The sequence below is a fragment of the Pygocentrus nattereri genome, chromosome 19, assembly GCF_015220715.1.
Source record: "Pygocentrus nattereri isolate fPygNat1 chromosome 19, fPygNat1.pri, whole genome shotgun sequence".
NCBI lineage: Eukaryota > Metazoa > Chordata > Actinopteri > Characiformes > Serrasalmidae > Pygocentrus > Pygocentrus nattereri.
In genome coordinates this window covers 31,036,860-31,060,150 of record NC_051229.1, presented here as the reverse complement: position 1 = coordinate 31,060,150, position 23,291 = coordinate 31,036,860, and positions in this window count along the sequence as shown.

Below are 23,291 nucleotides of genomic sequence, written 5' to 3'. Positions count from 1 at the left end.
ATTGATTAATGTTAAAAAGAAGTTCCTTTGTCCAAACGTTTCTTAAACGTTCGTAAAAACTAAGTTAAAAGCTTTCTTCATTGCAGTGATATAATTGCACTTGTCTAAAAGGCTGACAGTGCCATCTAGCGACAACTTGCACATTTTTAAAAGACATCAGCAGCTACTGCACCCAGAAGCTTATTATTGATGCCATTTTGGTTAATTACTATATTAATTAGTTTGTGGCTAAAATGGCCTGTTATTAATGTGCTTTTTGGGTGTTTTCATGCATTTTGACAGATTCTCATTCTGGAAACTACAGTTGAAATCTGGCAACCCTTCAACTGTTGTGGGATTAGATGAGCTTGCAACAATTTGGCCCAATTAGAAATTGAAGAGCAACTCAGTTTTTATTAAAATACACTATATTGCCAAAAGTTTTCACTCACCCATCCAAATCATTGAATGCAGGTGTTCCAATCACTTCCACGGCCACAGGTGTATAAAGCCGAGCCCCTAGGCCTGCAGACTGCTTCTACAGACATTAGTGAAAGAATGGGTCGCTCTCAGGAGTTCAGTGAATTCCAGCGTGGTACCGTGATCGGACGCCACCTGTGCAAGTCCAGTCGTGAAATTTCCTCACTACTAAATATTCCACAGTCAACTGTCAGTGGCATTATAATAAAGTTGAAGTGATTGAGAACGACAGCAACTCAGTCACAAAGTGGTCACCCATGTAAAATGACAGAGCGGGATCAGCGGATGCTGAGGCGCATAGTGCAAAGAGGTCACCAACTTTCTGCAGAGTCAATCATTACAGACCTCCAAACTTCATGTGGCCTTCAGATCAGCTCAAGAACAGCGTAGAGAGCTCCATGGAATGAGTTTCCATGGCTGTGCAGCCATGAATGCAGTGGAAGAACTTGACTCGCTCATCCAGAGTCATGACCTCAACCCGATAGAGCACCTTGGGGAAAGCCTTCCCAGAAGAGCTGAAGCTGTTGTAGCTGTGTGGGCCGACATCATATTAAACCCTATGGATTAAGAATGAGATGTCACTCAAGTTCATATGCGTGTGAAGCCAGATGACCGAATACTTTTGGCAATATAGTGTATCTATATTTCAGGTGCATCATCGATTCCAATCAGTCTCACATTTAGGATAGATCAGATGTAGTTTCTGTGAGCAACTGCGCTAACGTTAGCTTGGTGGCAAAGTAGTTGTTTCCATCATCTTAGCTTCATTTAGCTACAACAACACAGTCTGGCTCATTAGCTTGACATTGTTAAGTGTAAACTCAATATGTATAAACTCGATCGAAGGCAGTAAAACTCTCAGTACATTTCATTTTCATCAGCTAAAGGAACAGACGGAACTGAAAACAGCGAAAGCCAGAGGGACAACTTCACACTAAAAGCTACAGTCTTAATGCTGCAGCTAATGCTAACCATTTGCAGTAATTACAATTCAGTTGAGTCGAGTTGAGGAAAGGACTGTGAACAGCGCAGAGGGGTTTTGGTATGCTGAGACATGGGTGTAGTAAAAGGCCTAACAGTGCGTATTAAGTCTATTAGCGTAATCCCCTGCCTCCTCGTGCCTTCATGGAGCATTGATCCTCCAAAATGGAGTATGGATCCCTTTTCATCCTCTGGCTCGTGCAGCTCTGTATAAGTTTATAAGCAGGAATCAGCCTGCAGATCAGAAAAGGTACAGATATGAGACGCCATGATGAGCTTTAAAGTCAATAACGGCGATATGATGAATAATTAGCATGTGCTAAAGGTTTGTTTGGGCTGTTTTAAGTGGTATAGGCCGATTTTTCATTAGCCAGCGCTTCTGACTGCCCTATAAAATACTTTACATTCTGGCTTTACACAAAGTGGAACTCTTTATTCAGCCTCCGTGAGTCGGCCGGTCCGTCAGGCTTTAATCTAATAAGCAGTGGTTAGCCCGGGCTGGTATGAGACCCACTGAACCTCAGCATGCTAACAAAACCTCTCGTCTTCACGGTCCCCGTGGACAAGAGGGAGAATGGTACAGAATCTGCCATGCCGAAATGGGGCTCGTTGCAGGAATTGATTAGCATTTAGATTGTCTCGGCCCCCGATTCAGAAAAGAGGGCGGGTAGCGATGGCTTGAAAGCGTGAGATTTTAGAAGTAGATTTTGAAAAACCATCAGTAAATGGATGCAATTACATGGAAACCTTCTCTTTTTTTATTCTTTCCTCGCAGTTTGTGCCATTTTTTAAACCCCATTATGTTTCTGTAACTTCTACAGGCTGAATGGAAGCCAGTGTGCGATCTAATGACCCTACGAACAGCCGTTTTGAATAGGCTGATTAGCGATCTGTGCACATCATTACAAAGCCCTTGATAAGACTCTTACATGGCCGCTTAGAGTGGCTTGATTCATTAATTGAGTCAGTATTTGTTATTAATTTTACAATCCCATTACACCGATAAAATAGGGTCGGTGTGAATGCTAATGAGGATTAGCTGGGGACTTTTCATTCACATTTAGGAATCTGACACAGATCGTGCTTCTGATTGCAGTGCTCAGAGATTAAAACTGAAACCAAGACACTATTAACACACTGTAGATGGGGCTAAAAAGCCTTTGATTAGTACACATGGCAGTCCACTGGATGGCTTGGTAGGTTGTTTTTACTTTTTGTAGCATTTTTACAGTAAAAATGGATAATTATTGGCTGGAAGCATAAATGTGTTATGTTTACCACCAAGATGGTCAACCAGCTAAATCAATTTCAGACCAGCTCCACCAAGGTGGTCAACCAGCTTAACCAGCTTCAGACCAGCTTGACTGAGATGGTCAACCAGCTAAACCAGCTTTAGAAAAGCTCAACCAAGTTGGTCAAGCAGCTAAATCAATTTCAGACCAGCTTGACCAAGATGGTCAACAAGCTAAACCAGCTTCCCACCAGCTTGACCAAGAAGGTCAAACAGCCTGTGCTCACCAGCCTTCTGGACCGGCTTGACCACCAATGAGCTTTTTGCTGTACAACACTGTGCAGTCCTCACAAAGATGCTGCTGCTGCCGCTGCTAATCATAAACTAATCATATTAACCCCACCTGTTTTTCCCCACTTTGTTCATAGTAATAAAAAAGTATACTTTTTAAATTAATACTTAATTAATTTTTAATTGAAACATAAAACTTCATAGTAACAATGTTTGCTGTCTGGAGTTGACCAGAGGAGGATGGGTTCCCCTTTTGAGTCTTGGTTCCTCTCAAGGTTTCTTCCTCTTATAGGGAGTTTTTCGTTGCCACTGTCGCCACTGGCGATGCTCATGGGGGCTCGGACCCGGATTTTTCTTTTCTTTTTCTTTCTGTAACACTGATTGTTCTGTAAAGCTGCTTTGTGACAACACCTGGTGTTGGTTATATAAATAAACTTTGCTTGTTTGCAAATATAAATCAGGCTGTTTTTGCAGGTTAGCTTCTATTGTTGAACAGTATATTTTTAAATTGTAACCGTGTTTATAACCAATATCAAAAATGCAAGGCAAATCAGTTTTTTTTCTAGGATTTGGATTTTAAAGAACCTTCACATAATGTAAAAGTTTGATATCAATTTCCCGACATTCAAGGCAGGAACTACAGGAGTGTTAATTGAAGCACTGAAGGAAATGCATCATGTGCCCTAAAGCACGTGGTCACTGCAACGCTCCCTGAATGACTAAGTCCACCCTCCTCCCATCACACCTCTGTGGACTCCTCACTGTATTAAGCACAGCTCCTCACAGTTCTATCAGTGTGCAGTTTCCAAGGGCTTGACATTAAGAAGAATAAATGGCACTGGTCTCGCAACACAACATAATTCATCAAAGTCGCCGCGACGAGTAAATTAATCATAGGCCCGGGGTTCTGCACCCCGCGTGAATGTTCAAACGCTGGCCGAGTGCCTCGCCTGCATCCACAGCATCAGGAGACTAAGAGAAAGCCACCTTAACGTTGCTGTATTATGCAGTGTCACTGTGGCAGTTTTACCACCAGACTTGAAAAAACTGCCATAATATAAATTCAGAACGATTTGCGCAGATTAAGAGCTGCATCCGCAGAGCAGCAGGTCTCAGCAAAAAGGGCTCTGCATTGTACATAGTACTGTGAAAACCTTGTTGGAGATCTGGAACCTTTTTAAATAGTTTTTTCAAAGAACTTCACAGATCAGCCATAACATTATGACCACCTCCTTGTTTCTACGCTCATTGTCCATTTCATCAGCTCCACTTACTCTATTGGTGCGCTTTGTAGTTCTACAGTTACAGACTGTAGTCCATCTGTTTCTCTGATACTTTGTTACCCTGTTCTTCAGTGGTCAGGACCCCATGGACCCTCACAGAGCAGGTACTATTTGGGTGGTGGTGTGTTGGTGTGTGGGGCGCTGGTCTGAGTGGATCAGACACAGCAGTGCTGCTGGAGTTTTTAAACACCTCAGTGTCACTGCTGGACTGAGAACAGTCCACCAACCAAAAGTATCCAGCCAACAGCGTCCTGTGGGCAGCGTCCTGTGACCACTGATGAAGGTCTAGAGGATGACCAACACAAACTATGTTGACACTCGTGAGCTGCTGTCTCTGACTTTATATCTACAAGGTGGACCAACAAGGTAATAGGGTAGACAGTAAGTGGACACAGTGTCTGATCCACTCGTACCAGCACAACACACGCTAACACACCACCACGAGACATGCTTTCAGTTTTCCACACCTCGAAAGTTCAGTCTTAGTCTGCTTCTCACAATACAAGTAATACAACACACATTCAGAGACGTTGAGGCCTGGACTCTGGGATGGTCAGTCCACTGTTTTGAGAACGCCAGCAGCTTCTATGGTTTCAAATGTTCTTTGCTTTTCTCCATGAGGTTCTTCTTGACAGCTACACATCCTTTTAGACCCACAGTGTTGAGTGGTCTTCTCAAATTGTAAGGATGGACAGAAACCCCTGTGGATGTTTTCAGATCTGAAGCGGCTTGATTTTCTCCTCTCTCTCAAAGATCAAAGCTTTAAGTGCTGTTTATCTGATTTGTAGGGGATTAAGCACCTGTGGAATTGTCCTAAACTACCCCAGCTAGCCTGAATCGAAACATCAGAGCTTGGCATTCACATCAGCATAAAGATTAAATAGTAAAACAAACTGACTTCCAATTAATACCAGAGAGAATAGCATTAGGATAATAAATTCAGGGTCATTCAACTTACCAGACGCTGGCTATGCAACAAAACAGAAATCTCTCTGCCCGGCAAGAGCTACTTTAGGTTCCTTCACTTTCTAATTAGATCAGCACTAAAAATGTTATAGATTACAGTCGCCCTGTTTCGAGGATAAAGGAATTGGGCCAAGTCAAGCTCCACTTTAGCAGTGAGCTTTTACTTCCAGTCACAAAAAAAGAAGTGCCGTTGGCCACTAGTAGGTTTTGTTACTACATTGCTGTGTAATGTAAGGCCCTCTCACAGTACAGTGTGATTCCGGTCTTGTTGGGTGGCATTAAAGGTACAGTATGCAAAGTTTAGGGGGGATAGCCATTTTACATTGCAGGAGGGGAATGTTGGAAAAAAATATGTTAGCTAATTTTGGGGCATTGGAAAGATACAACACATACTTTCCACTAGTACGTTGCGAATTGAGCGATATTGGTTTAGGTTCCTTGGGGGCTTTTCCAACAGAACGTTCATGGGGAATGTGAACATGTACGTCACACAAAAATACTCTGTAGGGACCGCAAGTTCGAATGAAGCGAAGCCTGGGCGTTGGCTGTAAAGACATGCAGGGAAAATACTGGGGAAGGGCTTTGACATTATCTAAAAATGGACAAAAGTACAAGTGCTGATAGCAGTCATCTTGTGGGATTCACTTTGTCTGTATTATAAGTTTTTATAGAAAACAGTATTTAACAGTGTCAGAAACCAAGTCAAGCAAGCGTAGGATGCTAATTAGCACAGTGGGGGCTCTAGTACCTATTAGCTACATTATTCTTACACCTCCAGTGCAAAACTAAAGAAGCAAACTTCAGACACTAAATGTCTTTGCTGAACATCTGGCAGTGGTGAGCTGTCACGCTGGTCATTCTGGAGAGCAAATGAAAAGTCTATGTTTGTGTTGTAGATATGGTGACCCCTGGTTCCCATCACCACCACTATAAACTTTCACTTCCAACCACTCTGAATGACTTTACAGCTCAGTCATTGAAATACACAGTTATTATATCCCCTTTAAAGTCTGAGGGAGTGTAAATGCTTACAAATAAAGCTGAGTGCTGTATTAAACATCCAATAGACTTGCACTGAGCATTGAGAGAAAAAAATACATAATACTATAGAATATATAAAACTATTGAATTAAAAACAACAGCTTTTGCTTGGTTGTTAGCTTAGATCCTGCTGTGAACACAGATGCACATTATCAATGCGCAAATAGGACATAAGAGGCTTTGCTGCTCACATGCAGGACCATAGCGCTGTAATCATCTAATAAGGCTATATGACAAACTATACAACAGTTAGTTCCAGCCACGCAAGCTGATTGGTTGAGAGGCATTTTAACTGTGCTGATATTTCACTATAACATTACGGGTTTTTCACAAACACTGTATCACTCCGCGGAGACGCTGTTGCTAAGCAACGACTCTGACAGCTGTAGGAGACGCTCAAGTTATTTGAATAGTTTTACTTCTTATTTTGCCACAAACAGAAAACGGACACTCTTAATATCACATTTGACCGACAGCCAATTTGGTCCGACTCTGAAGATGAGACGACACTAAATTCCAAAACTGTCGTCACCAATGAGCAGCTTTTCAGTTGGCAGCTGTGACAGAAGAACAGCTGAACAACCTGGAATCAGCCAGAAATGAACCCAACACCATTCGCCAGACGTGTCTGATCTTCAGAGTCAGACCAAATCAGACTGAGCCATAAAACTGACCCAATAAAAAACAAAAGCTGCTCAGTGGAGACAACAGTTCGGGAATTTAGTGTAAGGAGCTGGAGAACGAACTGCCGGCTGAGCAGCGAGTGGGCGGAGCTCGTTACTCTGACGCATTTGCTTGGTTGTTAGCTTTGTTCAGTAGTTTGTAATCACCTGTAACTATGAATATAAGCTTAGAATGATGTCCACATAACGAGCTGGTCCTATTCCAGGACCCTATTCCAGCTAACCTTTTAGAGGCATCAGTGTTACTGCAGTGCTGAGAGTGATCCACCAATCAAATAGCACCTGCTCTGTGAGGGTCCATGGAGGTCCTGAGCACTGAAGAACAGGGTAAAAGGGGGTACCAAAGCATGCAGAGAAACAGATGGTCTACAGTCTGTAACTGTAGAATTACAAAGTGCATCTATAGAGTAAGTGGAGCTGATAAAATGGACATTGAGCATAGAAACAATGAGGTGGTCATAATGTTATGCCTGACAGGTGTGTGTGCTGATGTACTAGTATGGGCTAAAAAAAATATAAAAATAATAATATAAATGAAGACAAGATTTACTTGCTCTGTTTAAAGCTTTAACTCAGCTATAACCACTTTTCTTGCATCTCTGGCAGGAAATTTTTCTGCAAAAGTGGAAGAGCATCTTGTAAAATGTCCCCCTTCGTTCGATTTTATGAGGCTGCAGTCGCTTCTCATTCCACAGCTTCTTGTTTAAATTTAGCCATTCCACCTTAAGTGGTGCCTGAGGTGCCAGAACATAACTGCTGAAGCATTTAAGGTGGAACGGGAGAATTCGAACAAGAAGCTGGTGAATGAGAGGCTTCAGCTTTGTGACTTTTTAGTGTTTTTCGGTTTCTCATTTCTCGACTCTTCGTTAACTACTAGCTGGGCGAGATTGTTGTCATTGCTATGGTGACCAGCAGTCTGTGCACCAACCTTTAGGGTTTAAGGGTAAAGTATCAGTTATACATTAACTCCAGTGTTTACAACCATTTATTGTTAAAATTGTGTTGGAACGATCAGCAGAGATTCATTTTTACCTACAGATAATAATGTTTCTGCTATGGAGCTGCAACAGGGCAGTAAAAGAGCTGCAAGCCAATCTCGAGCCACATGTTGCTGACCCCTGTTCTAAGGGATAGAGAGAGGTCATAAAAATAAAGCGCTGCTGCCTCACAGCAAGAAGCGCCTGGGTTCGATTCCCCGGCCGGGCGACCACGGTCCTATCTGTGCATGTTTGTTTGCATGTTTTCCCCGTGTCTGCTTGGGTTCCCTCCCAGTCGAAAGACATGCAGTCACATTAACTGGACACACTAAATTGTCCCTAGGTGTGTGTGTGTGTGAATGTATATGTCTGTCTGTCTGCCCTGCGATGGACTGATGACCTGTCCAGGGTGTGTCCTGCCTTCCACCTGACGACTGCTGGGATAGGCTCCAGCTGCCCCCGTGACCCAGAAGAATAAACGGCTTAGTGTTTTTGTGTCTGGTACATAAACTCACATAAACTTTGTAAACAATTAAATGCGAGGAAAACGTAAGCTATGTGCCCTTTAATCATGCAGAAAATTTGAACAATCGATGGAATTTTCCTTTCAAGACCCATTTAAAGCCTGTAGTACTGGGAACTTGAAAAATACATAGAGGTGTAGCACCATTTCACTGGAGTTTCACACAAATTCATTGTTAAATTAACACCTGAGGTGCTAAACTGATGCGAAGCATATGCTTTCGGAGTTCTACCTATTGTGTACTAAAAAGTTGTTTAATGCAGTGCAGATGATCCTGCTGTGAACACAGATGCACATTATCAATGCGCAAATAGGACATAAGAGGCTTTGCTGCTCACATGCAGGACCAAAGCGCTGTAATCATCTAATAAGGCTATATGACAAACTATACAACAGTTAGTTCCAGCCACGCAAGCTGATTGGTTGAGAGGCGTTTTAACTGTGCTGATTTTTCACTATAACATTACGGGTTTTTCACAAACACTGTATCACTCCGCTGAGACGCTGTTGCTAAGCAACGACTTTGACAGCTGTAGGAGACGCTGAAATTATCTGAATAGTTTTACTTCTTATTTTGCCACAAACAGAAAACGGACACTCTTAATATCACATTTGACCGACAGCCGATTTGGTCCGACTCTGAAGATGAGACGACACTAAATTCCCAAACTGTCGTCACCACTGAGCAGCTTTTCAGTCGGCAGCTGTGACAGAAGAACAGCTGAACAACCTGGAATCAGCCAGAAATGAACCCAACACCATTCGCCAGACGTGTCTGATCTTCAGAGTCAGACCAAATCAGACTGAGCCGTAAAACTGACCCAATAAAAAACAAAAAGCTGCTCAGTGGAGACGACAGTTTGGGAATTTAGTGTAAGGAGCTGGAGAACGAACTGGCGGCTGAGCAGTAAGTGGGTGGAGCTCGTTACTGTGACATAGCAACAAGCTGCTCGTTAAGGAGCTATAATTAGGAGCAAGGAACTGAACATTAAAACATATTAAACGCCGCGTTCACAGCCAGTTTATTCATTTCTTACTGTATTTATTTAACTGCTGTATGAAAGCAGTAGAACAGGTCGTGTGTTATCGTGATGATCTACAGCGACCAAATCACAGCCGTGATATTATTTCATTATAATACACCCCTCTTGTGTTCTGTTGCTTACATCAGAATCATTTTCAGAAAATGGCTTATGCATTCGATCAGTGGATTAATATCTCGGGAAGCTTCGCTGACTTAAAAAAAATGCTGTATGAAATCAGGACTGAGAGAAGTAGTTTGTTTATTTGTGGGTTACTACAGTGATTTGGGGCAGGCGTGGGCTGGAGGTTAGGGAACCAGCCCTGTGACCAGAAGGTTGCTGGTTCGATCCCCTCGGCTGACAGTCCATGACTGAAGTGCCCTGGAGCAAGGCACCTAACCCCCATTTGCTCCCCGGGTGCCATGGATAGGGCTGCCCACCGCTCTGGGCAAGTGTGCTCACTGCCCCCTAGTGTGCATGCATGTGGGTGTTTCACTGCATGGATGGGTTAAATGCAGAGGTCAGATTTCACAGTGTGCAACTGCAATGACAAATGGTTCTGAGTTCTATTCTGATACTGCAGCAAGCATGAGAGCAGTAACGGTGACCATTTGTGGAAATGTGTTCCCACATAATGAAATCATTAAGATGTAAGGTCATTCCCTGTGGTTGTTCAGAGTGGTGCTGATAGGAACCAGACGCCTGAAGAGTTAATAGTGAATTAAATGGGTGCATTTTTCGTACACATGTTGTAACCCCTGGTCCCTATCAGCACCACTATAAGGACAATTTTGTTAAGTTTCAGTGCATTTCAGTCTGCATTACTTTGTTTACATCACATCTATTAAATTACTGAGGGATTTTTAAAAATCAGTGAACTTCCCCTTTAAGCTATTTCTATGGTGCAGTAGTGCATTATAACTCAAATTGACTTTATTCAAATAAAACTCACAAGCCTTTGGCTTTTGAACAGGCATGGCACCCTGAAGCCAGCCCATGAAACCTGACAGCTTCACAGTTAAGCATTGTTCTAATAATTTTAAGCAAACACAGAGATAATATGGTCAACTTAATGTTACTGCATTATTCATTCAGTCCACTGCTGTCGATCTGAGAAGGCTTAAGTCGTTGACATTACTCAGATACAGTCTGACCGCTCAACGGGATAAAGACTGCTTAAGGCCAAAGTGCCAGATCATTTTTACCTGTTATGTTAGATCACCCTCTGCTGGTCAGTTTGTCAACAAAACTCAGCAAATCCGCAATCTGATGAGCATCTTTTGAAGCTACTGATCTTCCTAAGAGACAGCTGCACCTATTTAGGGCAGAGGGAACCGCTGGAAAAACAAGTATAAAAAAAGCACAATATACAAGAACCAATGCTGTTCTACACATAGAAATGATGGTTCCTCAAGGGTACTTAACCCTCTACTGCATGCATTATGAGAGCAACTAAAAAACAAACATTTGATTCACTTTTCTTACATGAAATAGACCTGATTATTAAATTTAAAAACATGTTTAAATAATAATGTGTGCAGGGGTTCTTTTGGAGTGTGTTGCCTTGAGGCAACATTGTGTGACAATGGGAAGAAATGATATAAAGCTGTGTTCCCTGCAGTGGTGAGATCTGGCTTGTGACTGGCTAAATCCATTCCACTGCCCTACAATGTTGCTTCTAGGCAACAAACATATTTCTGCAAATTCTCATAACAAAAAAATGATACTCAATATTAAAAAAGAGGTTTAAAAGTGTCCACTAAGAGACAGTATGACCAAATACATGCCTTCTATTGAGTTACTCAAACTCGTACCTTTTTCATTAACCGTTATTGTCGTTAAATATGTAAAATGTTAGTGTATAGTAAGGAAATGGGTTTGTTGCCTAGAGGCAACGTCGTGCAATAGAGGGTTAAGAAAAAGGAACGATCCTGCTCAGAGCCAGGATTTCTATATTGAACCATTTCATGCTTAAATGGTGCAGTGGTTCTTCAGACGGATGGAGAATGTGTTGTGTATGGTTCTATATAGAACTTTTTTGGAAGATTACAACACTGACATTGTAACAATAGCAAAACCCTTTCTGGTGCGACATAGAACCATATACACACACATTCTCCATCAATCTGAACAGCTGTTTCACCATGCAAAGAACCGTTCTCATGGTTCCATGTAGAACCCTTGCTTCACTGTTACAATGCTGGCTGAGTTTTCTGCATCATTTCACGCTTTTCTCAGTTCCAGTGCATATGAGATTTTTAGATGTTTGAAATCGACAAAACATCCTGGGATATTGATCAGCTGATGATTTAAGAGCTGTAAGTTTGCATCTTTTCACCCCTTCTGGCAGTGGACCTTATACAATCCAACCGCCATCGACATGTCATTCATCAAAAGTGACAGACATGAATTTGAGGCTTTCCGTGTTCACAAAACACTGTTTTCCTCAGTTTCATTTCACGTGGGCCGTGAGCTGTGAGCAACAAAACTCTGCTTTCTCTTTATTCTACAGGGAGATTCATTCGAAAGAGGCCCTGAAAATTCTGTAATAACTCTCGATAGGATGAAGCAATCTGAACCAAACAATGTGCAATGTGCTCCTCAGTATATGGAGCTTCGAACAAGCCAGGATGCCCCTGTGTTGGAGCGATGAGGCAGGCGCTGGACAGCCATCGCGACTCCATGTCCACTACATATACAGTACGTCAAGGTAGGTAGCGTATTTTTTTGGTTCAGATTGCTTCATCCTAACGGATGCTACAGAATATGTGGGGACTCTTTTGAGTGAATCACCCTGTACTACGAACTGAATGCAGCACAATTGATGCAATAGCTTTAAAAGGGAATTCCACTGATTTCTCTACGAAGTTCCAGCATATTTACATGGTTAAGGCGTAAGAAAGAAAATGAAATGCTCCATTCTAAACTTGCTGAGTCAGAATTGTTAACAGTGGTGGTGATGGGAACCAGACGTCTCAACGGTTTCATGCTTTGAAAAGCTCCCTCACAGAAAGACGTTATATAAAATGGATTGCTCATACGCTGCCTGAGACATGATAGGATCATTTTAAGAAGGTTTTGGCCTAAAATTTCATGGTGGACCGGAACATGCAGGGCAGTCCCCAAAAGGGACTATTTTGCAGTCATGGGGCAGTTGTGGGCTGGAGGTTAGGGACCCAGCTTCATGACCGCAAGGTCACCAGTTCGATTCCCAGAGCCGACAGCACATGATTGAGGTGTCCTTGAGCAAGACACCTAACTCCCAACTGCTCCCAAGGGTGCTGTGGATTGGGTTGCCCTCTGCTTGGGGCAAGTGTGCTCACTGCCCCCTAGTGTGTGTGTGCTCAGTACAGCGTATGTGGTGTTAACACTTCACGGAGGTGAAATTTCCCCGTTGGGGGACTAGTAAGGGTCACCTAGTCTAAAACAATACATCTTTTCAAATTTACTTCTATTTTATCATTTAGCAATATTGCACATAAAAAAATTAAAAAGATGGTTATTAAAGCCTTAGTAAAGAAAATGGTTCTATGTAGAACCATGACCACTTAAAGAACCCTTTGCATGATTAAATGGTTCTTTGCATTGGGAAAGTGTTCTTCAGACTGACAGAGCTTGGCATCGTAACAACAACAAAAGAACCCTTTTCAAAAAGATCCCTTTAACCATGCAAAGGGTTCTTTGACTGTTCATGGTTCTAAATGGAACCATTTTCTTTTGGTAAAGAACCCTTGAAGGACTACATTTTTCAGTGTCACTGGTCATTTTGGAAAATGTAGTAAATATATTGTCTGGACATTTTGACCCCACACACTTGAAAACAACGGTTCTTCAAGGGTTCTTTAGTAAAGAAAATGGCTCTACATAGAACAATAAACACTCCAAGAACACTCCCTTTCAAGATGCAAAGAACCATTCAATAATGCAAAGGATTCTTCGAGTATTTATGGTGCTATATAGAACCATTTTCTTCACAAAAGACCCGTTGAAGAACCATTTTTGTAAGTGTGTACTCACTAGTGATTTTGAATAGTGAATAAAATGGTTAGACGTTGTTACCCCAGGTTCTTAGCATCACCACTGTGAAGAAATGGGAGTCTGTAAATTTTCCACCAAAAACTGAATGACTCTGAATGACACTGTTTACATTTCAACATTTCGAATGTTTAGAAATGCTGAAAAATTGGTGGAATTCCCCTTTAATTATTTCAGTGTGGGCTCACTTTCCATATAAGAAAAGCTCACTTTTTTAACAACAGGAAAGACTTAGAACCAGTTAAACCAGTTAAGTAGGATTTGTAACATGGATAATGAGGTTTAGGCCCAGACTTGGCTTAATGTATGTCCACAGAATCAACCCTTTAACTTATTCCCAGCAGAGAAGCTCTATAAATATCATTAAAAAGACAAATGTGAAGGGTCATGTTTCAAAGGCATGTGGATAAGTTGGTGTTTGCTCCAGGGTTTATGGATGTATGATTACGTTCCTACCACTGTTCTGAGAAACACCCAGTGAAAACACTGACGTGCCAGAAATTACAACATCTCTATGTCTGGCCAATTTTCTCTCGCCCCCTCACTCTCTCTCCCTCTTTTTCCCTCTTTCTCTTCCCCTCTCTCTCTCTCTCTCTCTCTCTCTCTCTCTCTCTCTCTCTCTCTCTCACTCACTCCCTCTCCCCCTCTCTCCCTCTCTCTCTCTCTCTCCTCCCCCTCCCCCCCCCTCTCTCTTTCTCTCTCCCTCTCACACTCTCTCCCTCTCTTTCTCCCTCTCGCTCTCTTTACCTCTCTCTCTCCTCCCCCTCCCCTTCTCTCTCTTCCTCTCTCCCTCTCTTTCTTCCTCTCTCTCCCTCTCCCTCTCAGTCTCTCTCTCCCTTTCCCTCTCTCTCTCACCTCCCCCCTCCCTCTCTCCCTCTATTTCTTCCTCTCCCTCTCTCTCTTTCTCTCTCTCTTTCTCTCTCCCTCTCCCTCTCTCTCTCTCTCACCTCCCCCCTCCCTCTCTCCCTCTATTTCTTCCTCTCCCTCTCTCTTTCTCTCTCTCTCTCTCTCTCTCTCTCTCTCTCTCTCTCTCCCTCCCTCTCTCTCTCTACCTCTCCCTCTCTCTCTCTCTCTCTCTCTCTCTCTCTCACCTCCCCCCTCCCTCTCTCCCTCTATTTCTTCCTCTCTCTCTCTCTCTCTCTTTCTCTCTCTCTTTCTCTCTCCCTCTCCCTCTCACCTCCCCCTCCCTCTCTCCCTCTATTTCTTCCTCTCCCTCTCTCTTTCTCTCTCTTTCTCTCTCTCTCCCTCCCTCTCTCTCTACCTCTCCCTCTCTCTCTCTCTCTCTCTCTCTCTCTCTCTCTCTCTCTCTCTCTCTCTCCCTCTCTCTCTTACCTCCCCCTCTCTCTCTTACCTCCCCCTCCCTCTCTATTTCTTCCTCTCCCTCTCTCTCTTTCTCTCTCTCTTTCTCTCTCCCTCTCCCTCTCCCTCTCTCTCTCACCTCCCCCCTCCCTCTCTCCCTCTATTTCTTCCTCTCCCTCTCTCTCTTTCTCTCTCTCTCTCTCTCTCTCTCTCTCTTTCTTTCTCCCTCTCTTTCTTCCTCTTTCCCTTTCTCTCTCTCTCCCTCTTACTATTTCTCTCTCTCTCTCTCCCTCTCTCTCTCACTATCTCTCTCTTCCTTTCTCCCTCTCTTTCTTCCTCTCTCCCTCTTTCTCTCTCTCTCCCTCTCACTATTTCTCTCTCTCTCTTTCTTTTGCTCTCTTTATCCACCACAGTTGTTGCAGTGGTTTGAATACATAGCAGCAGAGCCAGGCCCGACCATAGGATGAACAATCACACTTACAAGAAGCGCAGGAAAGTTCCTGGCCAGTGCCGACAAGCCTGTGCTGACGGAAATTCCTGCTTTAAGGAATGAGTGGCAGCTGGAAGATCTCCTCACTAGCTAATATACTGTATCACCACTTACAAGCCTCAAAAAGTAGGCGTCGTCACTTAACCAGAAAACTTATAGCACAGGTACAGGTTAGGTCAAAACATCGAATTTTACTTCAAATGATAGGAACCAGGGCTTTGTAGTTGGCAAATCTCTCTACAGTAAAGAATACCTCGTCAAAACACTCTGAATGACACTGCTTATATCCCAATTACTGAATAATGCAGAAATAAAAAAAAAAAAGCCACCAGTGAACCTAAACGTGTCTTCTAAGTTTTACATTTATTGTTGATGATGGTGAAATAGTCTTAATTTGGAGAAAAAAGTTTTCTTTGGTGACTGTTGCCTTACAATCTCTTGTAAGTAACTCTCCACTGTGAATGCATTGGAAATTCATGTTTTAAGCCAAAAGCTTCCCAGAAATATAACAAAATGATATCATATATAATAAAAAGCAGTGTATTCATAACCATTTCATGTAATTCCTTGCTGTGAAGAAGCTTTAAAATCATCTGATGTCTAGTTCCTATCAACACAATAGTAAAAATAGTATTACACAGTAAATTAGTATTATGGGTGTATATATACATATCTATATTTAGAATTGTTTATGTATTTTTCTTATAGTTATATATTTCATAAATATGTCATATTCATTCCTATTATGGCACATTTGCAGATTGCTGCTACTATTTGCACTTCTGGTAGATGCTAACTGCATTTCGTTGCCTTGTACTTGTCCTGAGTAATGACAATAAAGCTGAATCTACCTCTCCTAGCCTGGAAAAGCATGGCATGCTCACTGCAGGTAAGGGGAAAGGACTTGCCCAAGGTGGAGGAGTTTAAGTATCTTGGGGTCTTGTTCACGAGTGATGGGAAGAGGGATCATGAGATCGGCCACAGGCTGGGACAGGTGGCAGCAGTAATGAGGTCACTGGAGCAGACTGTAGTTGTGAAGAGGGTTTACTGGTCGGTCTACATCCCGACCCTCACCTATGGTCATGAGCTGTGGGTAATGACTGAAAGAATGAGATCATGAATACAAGCAGTGGAAATGAGCCTCTTCATAGGGCGGTGGGCTACACTCTATTTGATAGGGTGAGGAGCTCGGCCATCCGGGAGGAGCTCGGAGTAGAGCCGCTACTCCTCCGCATTGAGAGGAGCCATCTGAGGCGGTTCAGGCATCTGATCCAGATGCTCCCTGGACGCCTCCCAGTGGGGGTGTACCAGGCACGGCCTACCGGGACAAGATCCTGGGGTCGCCCTAGGACTCGCTGGAGGGATTATATCTCCAAGTTGGCCTGGGAGAGGCTTGGGTTCCCTGGGAATGAGCTGGAGGAAGTTGCAGGGGAACAGGGTCGTCTGGGATTCTCTGCTCTCCCAACTGCTACCGCAACCCGATCTGGACTAATGCGGTTAATCATAATGACAATGAGCTATCTTTCCATATAAAATGTTTTGGTATTTTATCTAGAACTTTATCTAAGCACTTTGCATCAAAATAATTTCACCTCGTGTGCATTTCATTGATTCAAATATGCAGAGAAATTTGGGGGGGAAAAAAACTGCAATTCCTTTTTAAGTAATCTTAAACAAGGAGTAACCCAGCCATGCACATTTTAAGTGTGCTTCCACTCTAACACGTCCACTTTAACTCAAGAAGGGCTTCATAATTAGCTGATTAGTTATGTGTGTCAGAGTAGGAAGACATTAACATCTACAGGAACCCCTACAGTATAACATGATGTTGCCTACAAAAGATAACGCAGACAAAATTCAGGCTTTGTGATTTTCTACTTTCTTTAGCTAATCAACATACTTTTCTTCAAAGTTATAAACAACAGCAACTACATACAGTATCCGAACACAATCAACCATAAAATGCAGGAAAAACTGTGCAAACTTGACTTTGAGCTGTTTTATTGCTGCTAGATGTGAGGACTGTCAATTAGAGAGGAGGTAAGAACCCTCCTATGGGGTCCTCATTTCTGGCTTATCCAGTTTACGGTGAAATCCTCCTTTGTTAAAAGAGAATTTCTGCATAAATCAATAGTGGAGATGCAAACAAAGTCTGTCAGGGAGGATTGATGTGAAACGGTTCATTGTAGACAAACCTGGCCGCTCAGATTCCTGGTGGTGATAGAAACCAGGCGTCACAATCTCCACAACACAAATAGATCCAATTGGTTTGCTATCTGAAAAGACCAGCAAACCTACAAGTGGCTTCTGAGGGTTTTTATTCAGTTAGGAAATCAAGGAAACATCAATTGACCACAAACTTTTGCACACGACTGAACAGCTATTTTGTTTACTATTCAAAATAACCAATGCTTTAATATGTAAAGCAGATTAATAGTAATATACACACACACACACACACACACACTCACACACATTTTCTAAGCCGGGGTGCTGGAGCCCATCCCAGCAGTCACTGGCGAGAGGCAGGATACACTCTGGACAGGCCACCAGTCCATCACAAGGCAGACAGTCAGACATATACTTTGCAAAATAGTAATAAATATAAATAAATAGTAAGAAAAAAACTTTTCTTTTGGGTCTATTTTGCCTTGGAATGCACTGGATGTACCCCTCAAACACAAAAGGATTAAAAATAAAGATTTTAGGCTACAAGCTTATCATAAAGTGATTGTAAAACAATGCCCGAGGCATCAGGCGGTGTTTTCATAACTATTTTTTGTAAGAACTTTCTATGAGAGAGTATTTAGAGGCATTAAAATGCTTTAGACGTTTGGTTCCTATCATGACCACAGTAAGTCTGGGTAAATTCCTCAACATTCGTAACAAAGATGGTTCTTCATGGGTTCTTTGGTAAAGAACATGCTTTTATATAGACCAGTGAACTCAAAAAACCCTTTGCAAGGATGGAGAATGTTAAAGGATGGATGGATGGATGGATGGATGGATGGATGGATGGATGGATGGATGGATGGATGGATGGATGGATAGATGGAGAATGTGCTTTAGGTGGTATAGGACCTTTTTGGAAAGGGTTTTATTATGTATATGTAGGTCTATATCAATCAAACTTCCATGCAGCACAAATAAGGTTCCATAAAGCATACCGCTGTTCTCAGAAGAAAACCTTGTATCTCCAAAATTATAACTTTACAGGAGAAGGAAAAAAAACTACTTTACTTTCAATGCAAGTCAATGGAACCAGACTTCTGTCCAAGTAATTTTGGGCTGTTTCCTTTGGCCCATTCTTCATGAAATTCAGACAATGTAAAGGACAACAGACATTTTTAAATTAAAACAGAGATAGAAGGTTTTCTTCTGACAAAAGCGATATATAGTGCAATATCATAGTTACGATGTCAAATTTGTCGCAATAAAAGAACTATGTTGGGTGCTATAGAGAACCCTTTTCAAGAAGGTTCCATATATAACCATCTACAGCACATTCTCAATCAATCTGAACATGATGCAAAGACCCCTTTGCATGATTAAATAGCTCCTTGTGTGTTCATGGTTTTATACAGAACAACTTTCTTTACTAAAGAACCCTTGAAGAACCATCTTTGTTAAGAGTTTAGAACAAAGCATTTCACATCAAATCACGCTGAACGACTCTGTCTGCATCTTTCCTTCCTTAATTATGTGGAAATTGTTAAAAATCCCCTGTAAATGTCTCCACCACACACGCATACGGAACCTCACAGCACCAAAACCTTCATAGGATCTTAGAGCATCACCATAACTGATCGGGAAAGTGGGCTTGGTCTGGGAGAACTAGCACCTCCCCACTTCTGTCTGGTGGTCACATGGAAGCAGCCTGTGGCTGGACGAGCCCCATTTTTGGTTGTGTAAGTGCAAGAAAACTTCACATTCTAGGAAACCATAGCAAGGCTGTGGGCAGGATTTGGGTATGTTCTGACTGGAGCTCTACTCCGAGCATCCCTCTCAAACTCTCTCGCTCTGCATTCTAATGGTTTGGCCTGCAAAAGCAGGCTTACATTTGAGTAAGCTTTCATCGGAAAGAGCTTCAACAGCAGATGCTTCTCATAAAGTAAAACGGCAAGCAGTGCAACAGCAGCTCCTCTAGTCAGGAATGCTCGTTCTTCTTGGCACGGAAAAGATCTTGTCCTCACTTGCCCTGTGAATCCTCGTGCTTAAACATTTGCAGTTGTTCTGTGGAAGTGTCATTCCTAAGGAATGGCCAGTGGCCTCAACAACATGCTACATTTAGAGAAGAGAGTGTTGGTCACACCTTTCTGAAGGGCAGTGTTCATAGGCGTACAGGACACCAACATAAGCCATTTATGACAACCAGCAAAACATTTATTGACAATTCAACAGGCCTCAATGATCAGGTTGCCAACCTTAATATCAATCTCTACTTTTGTGGTTCTTAAGGGGGAATTCCACCCATTTTTTAAAAATCTCTGTGTAACTTGATTGTTGACATGCAAACAAAGTCATTCGGAGTTTTTTGAGGTGAAGTGGTTCACTGTAGTAAAACTTACAGACTCAGAGTTCTTTACAGTGGTGGTGATAGGAACCAGGGCTCACCATGTCTACAATACAAACATAGCTGTTTAATTTACTATGCAAAACCACCAGTGAAACTACACAGGTCTTGGGTTTTATATGGAATGTTGATGGTAAAATAGCCGTAAAGTTTTCTTTGGGGACTATTTTGCCTCACAACGTCCTGTATGTAACTCACCACTAGGAATGCATTACAAACACATAGATTTTGGTCCAAAATCTTCTCCAAAATATTATAAAACAATGTAAAGCATCAACCATTTTACATAAAAAGCTATTCAAATTGTCAGACGTCAGGCTCGAATCAACACAATAGTGGAAATATTGACAATGATAAAATCCTGTTAAATCTAAACCAGTAAGTTTCTTTTAAGTGATACTTTTTTAATCCCACAAACGGGGAAATTCCACCTCCGCATTTAACCCATCCATGAAGTGAAACACCACATACACACTAGTGAACACATACACACTAGGGGGCAGTGAGCACACTTGCCCGGAGCAGTGGGCAGCCCTATCCACGGTGCTCGGGGAGCAATTGGGGCTTGGGTGTCTTGCTTAAGGATCTTGCTTAGGTGTCGGCACTAGGGATCGAACCGACAACCATCCGGTTACAGGGCCAGTTCCCTAAATTCCAGCCAACGACTGCCCACGACTATTCTACCTTTGAACACCTTGCATGTACCCCTTGGCCATCAAGGGATTAACCTTAAAAGAATTAACCTTAACTCGAAATTGTTGTCTCAGACATCAGGCAGTGAATTCATAAGCATATCATGTAATAACTTTCTGCAAGGAAGCTTCATTAAACCTCTTCAGACGTCTAGTTCCTATCACCACCACTGTGCACAAGTCTGACTCGGTATGTTTCTCTAGAACGGAGTGTTTAACACCAGACCACTCTGAATGGCTTTGTTTACATCTCAACCATTTACTTATGCAGAAATTTTGAGAAAATTGGTGGAATTCCCCTTTATGCTGGGTGTGCACTACATGACTATTAAAATTCAGGTTCAAGAACGGCCTTGTGTTTTCTAAAGGGGTGTCCGCAGTAGACGATAAACAAAAATAGCACATCTAATTATTCCGCTGTGAAACAAGCACTCAAAACCTGAGAACTTGCGGTTAACACTTCATACACACAAAGCTGAACTGGACCGAGCCGGTTTAAGGTTGTGGTTTGTGTTTATAGCATGTGGTTGAGAAATGCTGATGTCACAGTGAGAGCCAGAGACTTTACAGCAACTGACTTGAACACACTCCTACCTTGTTGGTCCACCATGTAGGTGTAAAGTCAGAGACGACAGCTCATCTGCTGCTGCACAGTTTGTGTTGGTCATCCTCTAGTCCTTCATCAGTGGTCACTGGACGCTGCCCACAGGACGCTGTTGGCTGAGTGTTTTTAGCTGGTGGACTGTTCTCAGCCCAGCAGTGACACTGAGGTGTTTAAAAGCTCCAGCAGCATTGCCGTGTCTGATCCACTCAGACCAGCACAACACACACTAACACACCACCACCACATCAGTGTTACTGCAGTGCTGAGAATGAACCACCACCCAAACTGCTCTGTGAGGGTCCATGGGGGTTCTGACCACTGAAGAACAGGGTAACAGAGTATCAGAGAAACAGATGGACTACAGTCTGTAACTGTAGAACTACAGAGTGCAGCTTTATGTCTAATAAAATGGGCAATGAGGGTAGAAACGAGGTGGTTTTAGCGTTTGGCTGATTGGTGTAAACTACAAAATCAGTTATGAACACTGTCCTACAGTAAAGTGTTAATACTATATTATATACAGTACTACTCAAAAGTTTGGAATCACTTGTCATATGAACAACTGCTGTCTGTAATACAGTGTAGGTTGAAATGTTATAAACCACACACCAATGTTTATTACCGATTCAAAGTGTCCTGCGAAAAACAAGAACCTATATCTCTGAAAACCAAATCTTCCTGCCTTTTTTCTTGAGTATTAAGCAGTGTTATCTCAAGATAACAAAAGATAACATAAAATTGCTATCTTGAGAACACAAGATAATAAACTGGATATCTCAAGACAACAATCCAGAAAAATATAGCAACACCTCATGGTCTCTCTGAATTTTCTGGGTTGTTATCTCAAGTGAATTATCTTGTTATCTCAAGACAAAAACACTGTTATCTTGAAATAAGAAGGTCGTTATCTTATTTCCAAATAACAAAGTTGTGATCTTGAAATAATGAGTTAGTTATCTTGTTATCTCGAGAGAACAAAAGTTGTTTATCTTGTAATCCCATAATAATAAACTTGCTATCTTGAGAACACAAGATAATAAACTTGATATCTCAAGATAATAATCCAGAAAAATACAGCAACATCTCATGGTCTCTCTGAATTGTCTGGGTTGTTATCTTGAGATAACAAGTTAATTATCTTGTTATCTCAAGACAACAAACGTTGTTATTTTGAAATAACATGGTTATCTTATTTCCAAATAACAAAACTGTCTCGAAATAATGAGGTAGTTATTTTGTTATCTCGAGATAACAAAAATTGTTTCTCTTATGATCTCAAGATAACAAAATTAAAACCAAGTTACCTTGATATAACAAGTTAATTATCTTGTGATGACTGTTTTTGGTACACAAAACCACACAAATGTTAGGACTGGGGAAGCGAGAGCCAACACACAATGATTTCCCTCCTCTGGCAGAGCAGCTAAACCTGGTAGTTAACTGAGGAGATGAACCAGGTCTGCTTGAGTAGGAAAATCACAAAAAGTGTGCAGGAATCCAGCCACCCAGTTCTGCACTTCTCCACTCATGGTACAACTGGACCTCAAGGGAAAAATGAAACATGAAGGGGGTTGTTGGGAAAGCCAATAGGGGCCGGGACCCCTAAGACCTTTGATCCCCCATACAGATACTAACACAGCTGTACATCCCTGACTCACAAAAAGCGTCATTAACAACACCACCGGTTAGCTTCCATCAACACTACACCACTGGCCTCTAATTATCTCCCCCTTATTTATTATGTAGCTTATCCACGGTAAGGGGATCACTTGCAACCTGCACTATGATATTTTCAGGAGTAACTATAATATCTTTAATAGGTAGACTAGCATAAAGATTTAAGTCACCGTTAGATGCTAGTGGGTGGAGCAGCATGCCTTTAGAGCACATGTGTCAAGTTCCAGTCCTGACAGGCCAAAGCCCTGCAGATTTCAGCACGTCACCTCATTAAACACTGCCAACATTCTTTTTGTATTAAAAATAACTTTCATAGGGTCGATAAGATCCTAGTTAGGCCACTTTTCACTCTCGTTATCCATTTATAGTCATTTCTTGTGATGAAATCAACATGAATGGCCATTTATTCAGTGACATTTTGTCTCTTGCTTTTCAAATATGAGGCATTCTGGATACAAATTTTA